This window comes from Pezoporus occidentalis, unplaced genomic scaffold, assembly GCF_034315485.1.
Source record: "Pezoporus occidentalis ecotype Australia unplaced genomic scaffold, CSIRO_AGI_Poc_V1 ctg3, whole genome shotgun sequence".
Lineage (NCBI taxonomy): Eukaryota > Metazoa > Chordata > Aves > Psittaciformes > Psittacidae > Pezoporus > Pezoporus occidentalis.
Genome location: NW_026914940.1, coordinates 3,103,540 through 3,118,089, shown reverse-complemented (window position 1 = coordinate 3,118,089; position 14,550 = coordinate 3,103,540). Strand labels below are relative to the sequence as shown.

The 14,550-nt window shown below is 41.8% G+C and overlaps 1 protein-coding gene across 2 annotated transcripts in view; it reads right to left on the bottom strand.

Moving 5' to 3' along the window:
• Positions 1–14,550, bottom strand: part of PTK2 (protein tyrosine kinase 2) — a 200,993-nt gene that overhangs the window by 185,125 nt on the left and 1,318 nt on the right. For both annotated transcript variants that reach the window (XM_062626924.1, XM_062626925.1), the window contains exon 2: positions 1,764–1,822. The gene's annotated coding sequence lies outside the window, so the exon portion shown is untranslated. The remainder of the gene's footprint in view (positions 1–1,763; positions 1,823–14,550) is intronic.

Sequence of the window (14,550 nt, the reverse complement as noted above, 5' to 3'; positions counted from 1 at the left end):
TACCAGTCTTCCATGTTCAGAAAATACCCTTTAAATTACTGTGTTTCTATGACTCAACTCAGAATTTACCAGATACTAAAGTCAGCGTATTTATTCTTGATAAAAATTGGTGCTTTTTTATTCACTTTGAGGTACTTTGGTTATTTCCCATTTGAAGTGACAACACTGAAATCTACTCTTTTTTAAGCTACTCCACCGATTCCTCAGGGTGGTGAAAGTAGACAGAATATCTTGGGAAAAGAGAAATACAAACATCATCCAATACCAGAAAAGGAGAAATGAGAAAGGAGAAGCAATTAGTCACTATAAACATGAAATGTGAAGTTGATGAAAGGCTGACTAAGATTCAGAGCACTCCTGAAGTAAGAAGTTAAGCAAAAAAGCTACTGAAGAATAAAGACATCTACTCCTGCAAATAGAGATAGTCAGGAGACACCAAGTGACCCTCTGCTATTTCCTTTAGGTGAAAACATGGAGAGATCCTGGAGTGGCAATACTCTGAAGCTGAGATGCAAGGTAACAGCCTGAAGTCTCACTAGTGGCCTTGTTCATATGAAATGCAGAGCAGCCGTACCTCCTCTGTTCTCAAGTGCATTCCTGAAGTAAGTGATATGGTTCTAGATCTAGACGCAAAAGCACTCTTGAAGTAGCAGGAAATAACTATTACTACCTGCCAAAGCTTAAGGAACAATAATACAATACAGGCTCCCAAACCACCAACTACAAGGAAGGTTGTAGGGAAACTCACACCAGAAAAGGGAGGTGGGGGGAAATATCCAACAAGGTATTTTAGCCACACTGAAATGAAAGAATATTCCAAACATCCACGTATGTCAGCCGCAATAAAAGCCGAAGTCAGAAATACCAAGTATAGTGAAGTAGAAAACTGAAGTTTGCAAACATAACCATTCACCCTGAGGAAGGGGGGGTCACAAGGAATCAAAACCAGAACAGAAACAGATTCCTGTAATACTGTGGTTACCCAACTTCTCTACTCCTGCTAATAGCTGAACTACTTAAGACAAGGCAAAGCATCCCTACAGCAAAGATATTGCTTAAGACAAATCTTTACGTACTGCAGAAAACAGAACATGAGGATAGAAAATCATTGACATATCACTCCAAACCAGCACATCAGTCTGGCCAGACAATTTCCAGCCAGTTTAATAGGTGAGAAAACACCTTACAAATTCCCCCCATACACAGCAAGTTCCGTCCTGCACAGGTCTACCCATGTCTGTACCCTTCAGGCTGAACAGAAGTGCCATGAACCACAGAATGGTTTGGGTTGGAACGGACCTTAAAGCTCATCCAGTTCCAAACCCCTGCATGGGCAGGGGCACCTTCCACTAGAGCAGCTTGCTCCAAGCCCTCTCCAACCTGGCGTTGAACACTGCCAGGGATGGAGCAGCCACAGCTTCTCTGGGCACCCTGTGCCAGCGCCTCAGCACCCTCAAAGAGAAGAACTTCTTCCCTATATCTAATCTCAGTCTCCCCTCTTTCAGTTTAAAGCCATTCCCCTTTATCCTATCCCTACCTGCTCTTATGAAAAGTCCCCATCAGTAAATGGGCAGTCAGAGCCAGACCAGCTCTAGGAAACTCAAGGAAGACGACAAAAGAAATTCTGGTTCAACACCCACTGTTTAAAAATGAGGTTTCTCAACAATAATTACAAGGGAAGAACAAGCAAAATGCATCAACTAGAACCATTCTACCCAGAATAAAACCCTGTGTGAAAGCGAGATCTTAGCTCTTCCACATACCTTAAGTTGCCTTTCCAGCTCTCAGCAGCAGGTGCTCAACACAGGGTGAAACATGAAATCTGAAATGAAACATTTAGACTTTATTAGGGCATTTTCCTGACCAAAGCAGTCAAATATGCATCAGACTTACAAGCAAATAACTGACATTCTTAGTATGAAGACAGATAACCTCCCAAAGCAACGAGCTGCACCACGTCACCTTCTTTACAATGGAAGTTGATTTAGCTGGAAGTCCTTAGGGCTAAACCCAACAAAACCAGATAAACAGAATAAAAACCCATGAATGAAGCCAGAAGCCTACTCTGAACTCAAGCAGATACCCCACAAACCCTGCAAGTCCCATCACCATAAACCAACAATTCCACAGGCTGTAGTATGGGTTTGGGATTTTGAAGAAGGGGGAGGGTTAAAGGATTCTGAAGTGGACCTTCAATATAGTTCACACACATTTAATGGCAAGAACAATTCAGCAAGTGCTGAAAACCCTGATGCATGATTCAAAACATGAGCAGCATCCAGATCTAGAATTAGAAAGTGCTTCCCTGGAGGAAAACAAAAGGCATGCGGGAGGAACGAGTGAAAAGCATTTATTTCCTCCGGGTACGTGCATCAGAAGACAGCCAAGCCAGTTCTTAGCTGAAGTAACAAATATAGACAGATGTAGCTCAGCACACACACAGAGCACACTGTCCAGAAAGAGTTGTGGGGTTGTTCTTAAAGGAACTGATGAACCTGAAAGAACTCCAGTGCCAAGTTACCTACAGAGGCAGCTTGGCTACTTCACAGGCTACATTTGCTTTTGCCTCTCTAACAAATACACACCACAGGGACAAAGGCAATACCAGCAGAAAGCTCAAGCTTACGTGTTAAGCACTCAGAAATCAACGTTTAAGAACTGTTTCTGAAGCTTAATTCACTTCAGCTACTTCAGGTTTTCCCACAAAGGCCATCTATAGATTTCCACACAGGAATGTGATGAGATAAAGTACACAGAAAAGTTTAAATAAACCATGGAGACCTTTTTAAAGGCTGTAACAAACTAACAAACATTTGTAGATGAAAGGCACAGAAAGGAGCCAGACCATCACCTGAAACACCCATCCACACCACAGGGAAAACTACCACTGAGAACTTGAAGTGCTTTTTGGTGGCACACAAGAGGCCTGGCACTGCCTCAGAATACTGATGCTGAAGTTAACATGGTATCTGTTGAGTCAGGCAACTGTCCCATCACATCTACCAGAGTGAGGGGCCAACAACAGCCCTCCCCAGAAACACGTCTGCTCCGAATATTTTTATGGAATCATCAGTCATGATTTGGAACAATTTGTTCATCACTGGTGCTCTTACTCAACAGGAATGACACCAGGGAGAGCCCTTTATGAAAAGTCCTCAGCGAGTGCACTGATGACACCAAGCTGTGTGGGGTGCTTGACACACTGGAGAGAAGCAATGCCATTCAGAGGGTCCTGGACAGGCTTGAGAGGTGGCCAATGCCAGCCTCATGAAGTACAACAGTGCCAAGTGCAAGGTCCTGAACATGGGTCAAGACAATGCTAAGCACAAACCCAGGCTGGGCAGAGACTGGACTGAGAGCAGCCCTCAGGAGAAGGACCTGGGGATGTTGGCCAATGAGAAGCTCCCCAGGACCCGGCTTCAGTGTGCGCTTGAGCTCAGAACCTCCCCATGTGCTGGGCTGCACCCCCAGAGCGTGAGCAGCAGCTCAGGGAGGGGATCCTGCCCCTCTGCTGTGCTCTGGGGAGACCCCCCTGCAGTCCTGATCCAGCTCTGGGGCAGCAGCACATGAGGGACATGGAGCTGTTGGAGCGAGCCCAGAGGAGGCCATGGAGATGCTGCGAGGGTTGGAGCAGCTCTGCTCTGGAGCCAGGCTGAGAGAGCTGGGCTGGGTCAGCCTGGAGAAGAGAAGGCTCCTGAAGGGGAGACCTGAGAACAGCTCCAGTGCCTGAAGGGGCTGCAGGAAAGCTGGAGAGGGGCTTTGGACAAGGGCCTGGAGGGACAGGCCAAGGGGAATGGCTTTAACCTGAAAGAGGGGAGATTTAGATTAGATACAGGAAAGAAGTTCTTCCCTGTGAGGGTGCTGAGGCGCTGGCACAGGGTGCCCAGAGAAGCTGTGGTTGCCACATCCCTGGCAGTGTTCAAGGGCAGGTTGGACACAGGGGCTTGGAGCAACCTGCTCTGTTGGAAGGTGCCCCTGCCCATGGCAGGGGTTTGGAACTGGATGAGCTTTAAGGTCCCTTCCAACCCAAATCACTCCTGAGACCACTTCTCAGATTTAGAAACATGAGCAGTTATTGATTCAATTAAAGATGTTTTCTGATACAGCAAAAGTTGTCTTTAATTCCCAAGGCCGATAGTAATGACCGTTCCCTCCTATGGGAAGTTACATCAATAGCATCCTTAAAGCATTTGTTAAAGTAATTGTGTGATACCATGGGACTTACATCCAACATCCAAAACGAGCCATATACTAGAAAAATATTATCCAAATGCTTAAGCATCAATAATATTACATTTTCCACACAAGTTACTCTACTGCTTTTCAACAGAACTACCCATGTGTGTAAACTCAGTGTACAAACACGCAGCACTGTGACATGATGTTGGATGGCAACCCTGAAGTACTGATAAAGGGCCTCTCTTCTGGTCATTAGCTACTACAAGAGTAATGCAGTCAGAGATGATCCGAGAACAGCATCCTCCCATCTCCCCTACACTGACAGCCACTTCTAGGCCTGTCTTCCCAAGATTCACTTTCACAGGTTATTCACTGATCCATTTCACTCATTAGCTACTGAGGAAGCAGTGACAAGGACTCTCCTACACTTCAGTCTGACCAGTTGTAACACTTCTTAAAGCATCAATTACTCTCATTCTAATAGGGACAAATGCTGAAAGCTCCCAAAGTGGTTAAAAGGAGCCTGAACACAAAAAGTGGTTTGGGTTAGGTAAATTATTGTGCTTTTATTTCCATTTTCTGCAGGAAAAAACATGATCCCTTGTAAATTAATTTCTCCACAATAAATACATATATATATATATATATATATATATGTGCACCCTGGGAAAAAACACCCAACAACTTTCCATAGGTTTGAAATCTCTCTACCTTTCTCCACAATGAAAAGGTTTTCAGTAAATTCAAAATATTTGATGTTAAGTTTAACACATTTCTGGTAGTGGAAAACTATTCTTTTTCAACTTTTCCCAACTGGCTGCAAGTCACCCATCTCATCCAGTTTTATTTGTTTCCTTTGCTTTTGTTATTCATTTTTATGACTTCCCTATTTTCCTCTTAAAAAGCACGCATAATCCTACCTGGGTTTCAATTAGACGATAGAGCATCTTTCTTGTACATCTAAACCTCCACAGAAGGTGTCTGAAATTTGAAGTCTCCCAGTATAACCCCACTTCCTCTCCAGTCTGACTTCTTCACCTTTTAACCACACTGTTATAGCCCAAGTGTGGAAAAAAGGGGCAAACCTCAAAAGATCTCAAATCCACATAGTATTAGGAACACAAACTAAAGGAGTCCACACACACTATCACCTCTTATTCGTGAAAGTCACTGCACAAAATCAGCTTCCTAAAGGAAGATTAAACAACACAAGTTCAACACAAAACTGCTGTAACCCAGACTCAGTCCTAAACACTATTACATTTCAAGTGACAGCTGTGCATTAAGTACTCACTTTATATGCACATGGGCACCTGGTTTCCTCCCCCTCCCCATTTCATTTTGACTGTGTTTCAAATCCTTTTCAAGACTCACTACTTTCATCTTGCCTTTCTAACACCAACCTTGACTAACTACCCACAAGGTCTTGCTTTATTTTACTCCTATCAACTTCAGGAGTCAGGTATTAAAGCAAATGTGGTTTACATACATTTATTTTCACAACTCACTGCAGTTCAGTTCCATAGTTCCAGTCTGATCTGCTGCTTGGTATAATATGACCAATGTTCCCACTCCCCCTGGGAATACTGCAGTTCAGGATGTATTTCAATAGAACAAAAGAAAAAACTTTAATGCAAATCCCATTTATCTCCAAAAGGCCATACAAATAAATACATTAAACTCCAGAACCTGTTTCCTAGCAAGGGAAACTCCTGTGTTTCCGATTATGAAACAGTTTAAAGGTTCTGTTTGCCTTTAAGAGACAAAAAAGCTGACTCAGTTGTAAAATGAAGCCAGTGATACACACTGCCTTGAAGAATTCCCTCTCCTCTTTTGCTGAAAGGAGAACAAGGCACAGAAGTAGCTGTTGAAAGAACTGAACCAGCACGAGAGGAGCAGAACTGCCGTCACACAAAGGAACTCGCACCCTTCTACAAAGGCTGAAGAACCAGGGCCTTGTAGCATATAACACAACTAAACTTTCACTTTATTTAAAGCCCCATTCTGGGAATTCAACATCTATGTATGCTGCACACCCCCTTCTAAAGGAAGCCACGTGGTGGCTTAGTGATTTCATAGAGGTAACATATCTTCATAAATAAGGGAATGAAATTCCAAGTACTAAAGCTAGATTTAGTGCTAAAGGGGGTTCAGAACTAAATGATCTTAAGTTCTTTTCAACCCAAACCATTCTATGATTTCTTGTAACGATTAAATATTGACATGAACTCTAGGCAGAAGGTGGAACACAAATGCACTCGGTGTTATACCCTGCTCCTTCTTTAACTCCATCCTTCAACTAGGTTTCACAGGAGCTTTTTGTTCTTTGTATTTCCATCCACAGCCTGAGAAATACCAGTCATAAACTCAATCTAATTCAGAATATTCCCACAGGAGAAGCACATGCCATATACTTTCTGTTCCCCCCATTTCTCTTCTAAAATTGAATCTTTAAACAGTGCCATCAAATACATGGGCAAAATGAAAGGACTATTACCCACTTCTGGAAATGGACTGATTTTCCCTGACAACCACAGATATTCAATATGTCCTAAACAATTTATACACACTAATGTGTATGACAACAGTGCCACACTCTCCTTGGAGGAGATCCCCTCACTACTGGATGAAGTCCCACAGTTTACAAAGTCAATGCAAAAGAAGAAATCCACATAAAGCTGAAATTATCCCATTGTCTTGACAATGAAGATCTCCTGTCCAGTGTGACCAGGTGCTTTCATAACTGATTCAACAGAGTTTAACACAAATGACACAAGGCTTCCCCTTGCCTCCATAGGGTTGGGGGGGGTTAAATGACTTTTAGTTTCCCAGACCACAGCAAGCAGCTTACAAAAGTTGCATAGATGAACAATTAGCCTCACCTTTTAGCTTGAAGGCTCCCTGGAAACTCAGATGTAGCACTGATTCCAGCAGCTTCTGCCTCTCAATTTCGACAGTGCTTAAAAAGCTCTCAGATCTAGTTTATCCACTTTCAACACCTCCAACGCAGGGGTGCGTCATTACACCCGCTTCCAGCAGAGGCTGTATTGAGCACAGCCATGCACACCATTCCATACCCACTGTCACTGAAGATTACTTAATTCTCTTTCCCAATCTCAGGAGTGACTTACTCCTTCCATGACAAAACACCCTGACTTGCTTTAAAACAGATTCACTGGATTTACAACTACAAGGAAGCTACTGGTGCAACACCAAAACACAAACTATTGCATCAAAGAGTGAAAGAGAGACATAAAAATATAGCTTCACCAGAAGTTCCTATTATTCTGAAAGCAAAGCTCAGTTTATTAATAGATAATAAAATATACCACTAATTAAAGCATGATACCAAAAGGAATAAGAAAAGCCATCATCTAAGGCTACTTTCTTGCACAGGAAGTTAATGCACATACATCTTGCATGTTTTCTTCCATTAAATCTGTAGGTGTCTATATTGCTCTTTATGGTAACCTGGTTTTCAAGCCACATCCAGATAACATCTGACTCCAAACACGAGCATGACCCTTTCATTTACCGAAAATAATCATCTCTCCATGACCTTTACAGCCAGCCGTAAGAAAGAACAGCATTCCAAAGAAAATACAAGCTGCTTTGCCTGCAACAGATCACATCAAAGCTGCACAGTCCCAGGCAACAGCTAGGAAGAGAACAGAGAGGAATCGCTTACAAGAGCTCAGAGAAAACAGTTGCTGGAGTTGCTGTCGACTACTTTTTGCTATCAGTGTACACCTGAAACTAACAACCCCATGTTCTCTTACCTGTTCACATCACTAAAGTCACTGCTGCAGAGGTCTCGAGAGGCCATACTGGCAGTGTGCCACCCCCGAGGCAGGGATCAACAGCATTTCTTTTCTGACATGCCTGATTTGTTCTTAAAGACCATCAGTGACAAAGTCCCCCTCTGTAATGTATTCCAATGGTTTGTTGTTCTCAGCATTAGAAGTCTTCCTCCCAAATCAATAATCCAAGTCTTCAGTCCTATTGAGTCAACTATTTCTTGGTTTAGCCCCCATAAGCCTTTTTCTTCATTCTTGTAGTAGCCTGATGTATTTGTGTAACTGAAAACTACGCGGAGATGAAAAGTTAACATCTTCATGCTTTCAGTTCTTGTGCATCACATTCTTAGGTATCTTCTGTTACTAAAAGTATCCAAGAGAGGAAAACCCCTTCTCCATGTACAGTGCCCAAAACTGAAATCCCAACTAAATCCCAACAGAACAGGTATTCCAAGTACTCGCGTACTCGCCCCGTTGCTACAGCACAGTTCTGCAGCAGCAGAACAAGGTTAATCACAAACTGAGCACCAATGAATCAATAACCTGCACATCACAGTTTCACTCTTGTAGGGCTAGAGAAGTTTGTTTTGAGCAGGTATTTGAACACCACAATTCAAAATGCACTAAACAATAGGAAAAGAAGCTGTAGAGTTGAGAGACACCAGAACTAGCACAGAAAACAGCCAGCTTTGTGACTTACACAAACTCTAGTGAAAACTAAAAGAATTAATAAACCAACTGGAATATGGAAGCATCTACTTCAGTTATTTAAGCCTCAAATAGAAAATGAGCCCTGATAAGAGCTCAGAATTCCTTCTTTAGCCATTAATTAACAGCATTCCCATGATGGTGCTGTTACCACCAGTCAGAACAGAAACTGCCATTTGTAACACTTGTTAAGAGCTTCATTGCAGGCAAAAGCCCCTTCCACATCTGCAGCATGTAAAGGTCTCCTGAGTGAAGGCTGGCGATGGAAAACAAGTTTAAAACATTACAAAATTCAAGTCTTCAATGCAATTAAAACTGGAATTTAAGAGATTAAAACTCTCCAACTTGTGGACTGGGAGGTGCATCTTTATATGTTTATTCTCAACCAGCTTTTTTCCCCCTCTCATAAAACTGAGTGCATTTATTTAGTAAGTTGAAATGCAGTTCTGAATCAGGCATCACGAAAGGTTAATGAATACACTGACAAAGGTGAATTAATTGCAACAGCCATGCCAAGGCTCACCCCAAGCAGAAAGACGGCACCTTAAACGAAGAACTTTGATCCCATATCATGATTTCTCATTCTCCTCGTGAGGGGTACTTCAGATCTCTCTACAGAAAAGCACTTCAGGGTGAACCCTGAGCAAAGCACTGTCCATATTTTATAGAGGAATAAACAACAGCACAGCAGTTGAATTACTTTAGTCATCAAAAGGAAAAGAAGCAGCCAGAGAAGAGGCAGAAATACAATTCTTGCCTCTTGACTTCCTATACTGCAGTTGTTATCAGTGTTTCCCATCTCTTCCCACCACTGGTTAACAAAAGCAGTGGTATCAGGCACAAGAGTCTGAGGCACTGGCAAAAACACAAGACCACCACCATCAAGTTCTTGCACTTGCTAGGGAAGACAGGGAAGAAAGAGACATAAGGACTAATAAAGAATTCAAGTATGAAGTTTAACTCTTTACAGGTAGTTCAAACAACTGAGCTACGAAGGTAGCTGTTATATGCTTTTTTGGTGTGCTACTGCCTGGAGTGTAAAATCAATTGTGAAGAAGCATCTCTGCCTTTAAACAGCTTCTACTGCAGAAGAGCAGCAGTGAAGAAGCAAAGGGGATGAAGGAGCAATCTCCTAAAACCTGAGGTATAAGCAGGCTTAAAAGAACCACAAGAGCATTCAGCCACTAGCAAAAGGAATTTCTGCTTGAAGAGTATTAGGAATAGCAAAGGAAAAAACATGGTAAACAACTTGGGGAATTAACCAAAAATGAAAAGGAACGGTGCTCTTTGAAACAGTGACTTCATTTTTCTCCTTTCTGGATTAACCTTTACTTAGAATAGGCAGCCAATAAAAAATTCAGCCTCCTAAACCAGAATACAATCCTTCCCCCTCAAAGGAAGGATTACAACTGCCTAGTCCAGAAAAGGAAATCAGGAACAGATACCTACATGAAAACAATAAAATACCACCACATCTTATGCTTTCACGGTATGTTTCATAGAAAAAAAAAAAAACACATTTAAAGATTGCCTAAAAATCAGTAAGAATAAATTCTCTTTCCAAGATCACAGAATTTCTGGATCTCAATGCTACAGAGTATTACTGAGGACAAACTTGCCTCAGTGTTCACAACTAACATACAACCTACAGCAGACAGGATGCAACGGGCATTGACTGATATAAATCACCACTGGGTCTTACTCAGACACTGAGATTTAAAAGTCTCACTAGTACCTTCAGTAGCAGGAATGCTGAAGGCAATGCTAGGAAATGCAGTATCAAATGTTGATGGACTGGAGACTTCCTGGCTATTGTACATCCCATGGACTGTATCAGTAAATACTCCTGGCAGCGTTAACAGAAGTCTGGGGAGAAGAGCCGAGTACCTGGTTAAAAGGGTGCCTTCAGACCTGTCAAACATCATCATTTAGCTCATCCTGAGCTTCTGCTGAACTAGACTTCTCTTATTCCCTGCAAGCAAATTATTTGCTATCCCAGCAGCAAGGAAACAGGAAAGAGCACAGCTCCCTCTTCCCATATGAGAATAAGTAAATAAGAAAATCAGCTGCTGCTTCAAATCCTTCCCAGGAACTTCAATGGGACTAAAGGAAAAATTGTCTCTGCTTTCCAAAGACACTTCCCAGCCCCAGATGGTCCTTTCCCTCTCCCCTCCCCCAACCCCAAATCAAACAAAAGCAGGAATTGCACATTTTCATGTGGGTAAACAATGAGAACCCCATGCCTGGCAGCAGGAAGCAGGAACAGTTCACAGGCACTGGAGCCCTCTGACCTCTTTCTTACTGTCCCCAACAGTGCAAACGGCTCCAGCTCTATCCCTACATCTGCAAAGGCAACAGAAATACCTCATTTAAGGGCTCTTGACATATACACTGTCTAAATGCTTCTAAATTTATTGTTCATCAACATATCTACAACAATAGCAGCAAGAAAGATGTAATCTCCTACTACGGTATCCAGGACAACTGATGCACGTGTTTGGTTATACACATTTGCTCAAAAGAAAGGCAATTAGTTCAGGGTCTTAAAATGAGTTAAATTACAGCTCCACGGGCACAGAAAGGGTCAAGATTAATTTTATGGATTAAGCTCTAAACTGACCTATATTAAACTCAATGAAGTTGTAAGCCTGCAGGAAAAAGGAAACCAAGTTGAGTGCTTCTCAGCTCCCCTTCCCAGTGGGAAAGAAAGCACTCTGGTGCACTGGGAAGCCAACAAAAACTACCGAACCTTTTCTACATGTCCTTTCTGCACTGAGCATGATAAAAAAGGGCAGAGGACCAGTGTGGAGAGTGGAAAAAAACAGTCTTGAAGTCACAGGGAACAAAGGAAATCCAGTACAGGAGAGCGTTACCAGTTCAACCATGGACTGCTGCAGATCTGAAGACAATTCAGCTCTACCCATAGCCAACACTGATGCAAAGGAATCATCGGCTGTTCTCTACAAAAGCCTGGTGCCATCAGCTTTTGTTATTTACCTCTTCCATGCTGATTTCTACTTGACACAAGTTGTATTCAAATGTTGTAAACCAGATTTCAGAAGCTATTTTCCAATCCCTTCTTCATCTACTGACATCACCAGTGATGTGCTCCTCCAGATTTCAAGTACTGTTAGAGACAGAGAGCATTTGGTTTATATGGTTCTGCCATCCCTGAGACTATTTCTTTCCTATACACAATTCCCTGTGCCAACTCCCTCCAACAGCCACCGATTTAGCTTTCAGAACATCCCTTTGCGAGTTTTCACAGTTTACACCTTCCAGCACAAGACATCACAACTGTCTCATGCCTGCTTTAACAGAGGAAATCAGCTCAAGCCACATCTGAAGCATTTTGTGGTTTTGGTTCTTTGATGATTTTTATTTGCAAGGTTGGGGTTGGGTTTTTCTTAAATCATTTTCTGTTCATGAAGACCTAACACTCAAAAGTTCCCCCAACTGCAAGACTCACATCCCACTGTCAGGAACACTAACTGCTGAGCAAGCATCAAACTCCCACCTTCAGAAACTTATACAGTAGAAAGAACATGAAGTTGCAAAGGAACAGGATAGGGAAAATAAACATTTAAGCCTAAAGCATAAAACCTGAAGGTTTTTAAACAGTTCAGTTCCCAAACAGCCACTTTCCTCAACAGCTCATCTGAATATGGAGAGCAAGACATGAAAAATGAGAGCTTTTACATATATCTACTAGATCATCTCCACAGAAGTTCTTGTTCTCCCACCCCAAGGAGACTACTTAAAACCAGATTATCTATCCGAATATTATGTTCTCCATTTAATTTCCCATTCCTTCAACTTCCTGCCCTTCTAACAGACACAATAAAACACATTCATTGAATGCTGTGGTAAAACACACTGGACTTTGGAGGTCCCTAAGTGGCAGTCACATAAAAACCAAGAGACTCACTTGAACTTGCTACCAATTCACAAACTCCGAACTTGCAGTTCATCTGCATTAAGCTCTAGGGGTTCTTCAAACACTTCAAAACAAAACAGACAGGTTTTATGTACACAGTAACTATCATGTAGCAGTTACCATTCAGAGAGACAATCACTGTTGTTCAGGTGCTAAATAATTACATCAAAATTAAGAGGTTTAGAGTGTTCCTAAATCATTTCTGTTGTTGTTTCGTACAAGAGCTGAAAGTAAGGATTTGCTTATTGCAGTTTTTAATATCCTGACCTTTAATTCAAACCTTTCCAACAAATTCAGTCAATATGTTCATGTCTTCATGTTACTCAGCAATGGCACTTAAAACTTTAGATTTACAACAACAGGAGATGAGAGGAAACCCAGATTCAGCCTGGAAACCACATCCAATGGAGCTAAATCAGTGTCACATTTGACATTTCAGTGACAACTGTCTGAAATGAAGACTCAAATGTACATAAACCCCATGTTTTCACTGCTTGTATCCCAGAGTGGCAGCTGTTACACAAGGAAAAAAAAAGAGCTAGAGCACAAATACTACCATAAGAGTGTCCTTTTTACATACTTTCTACCAACGTATTGAAATTCATCCAGAACATGAGTACAGAGGCACCTTCTGCAATAATCTACAGCAAATGTAAAGCTACAAATGTTCAATTTGAGATAAAAAGACTAAAAACATTTGAGCTTTGAATGAACAAATTTCACAGCAAATTACAACCTACTTATAGGTACCAATACTCAAAACATGACTATTGTTTAAACACCAGTGCAGGCAGCTGCTAAAAACCTGTAAGTGAACAGACACATGTATATTTAAGAACATCCAGCGACACAACCTGAAAACTGCACTTTAAGAAGACTTTTCCACAAGCCCTGAGAGATAAAACAAGGATGGGAATAACAGAATAGCCTGTACTGTTACTGCGAGCATTACATCACATGAAAGTACTACTACGTGTGGACATGCCTACTACCAGGGGAAGAAAACACACACACATTTTGTTCTTCAAATGGCAAGAAGCAACCTCTTGTTTCTCGAGTTTCTCTTGAGAACAACCACATTTACAGATGCATTAAAAATCAGGAGACAATCTCCTAAACCATCAAAACCACCTCGTTTACTACTTCATCTCCAAAAAGCACTCCTGCTTTCCTCCCCTTCAAGCACCCCTCAAGAATCTATTAGCTTGGGGAAGGAACTTACAAAACCAAGATTCCCCCTTTCAACTATTAGTCATCCTGTGGTAAACCTTTATAACCCAAAAATGCCCATTTAACAGCATGTAACATACTTTGAAGCAAAGTTATATCACTGGATAGGTATAAGTTAAAACCATTTTAAAGCTATTTCAACAAATTATGTGTTCAAGACACACTGAGTAGTCTAAGAATACTCCCTTCTGGATGATGAAGTACCAGACACACTACTAGTTATTACTACACATACTGAGTACTTTTACTAATACCTAAGGCTGAGGACAAATAAAGCTTAGAGATTCTGACAAGTATGGACTATGCTATTTGCCTTTCATGTGGCCATTTCAACTTCCCCACCAAATAAAAAGCCAACCAACACAAACATTAAGCCACATTCTACAGAAAAATGAATTTGAGACATAATAGCACAAAAGACAAATTAATTCCACAACTATTTCTCTTGTTGAACAGGACTGAATGACAGTCCTGTCAGAGAAGGGTTGTGCCCCAGCAACTCCTGCCTCTTCCCTCTTTTGGGTGTTAACAGTACCTCAGAGTTTAGGTCCATTAAATGTATTTTGTGGGCTCCAATCTCTGCATTCCTTACAGAATCTCAGCCATAAAGAAAGCCAAAGGCTGTGGCACCCATCCACAAACCACACCAACACAGGCAAAGGTGTTCCAACAAAGATAGGAGGTAGGATAACAGCCGGA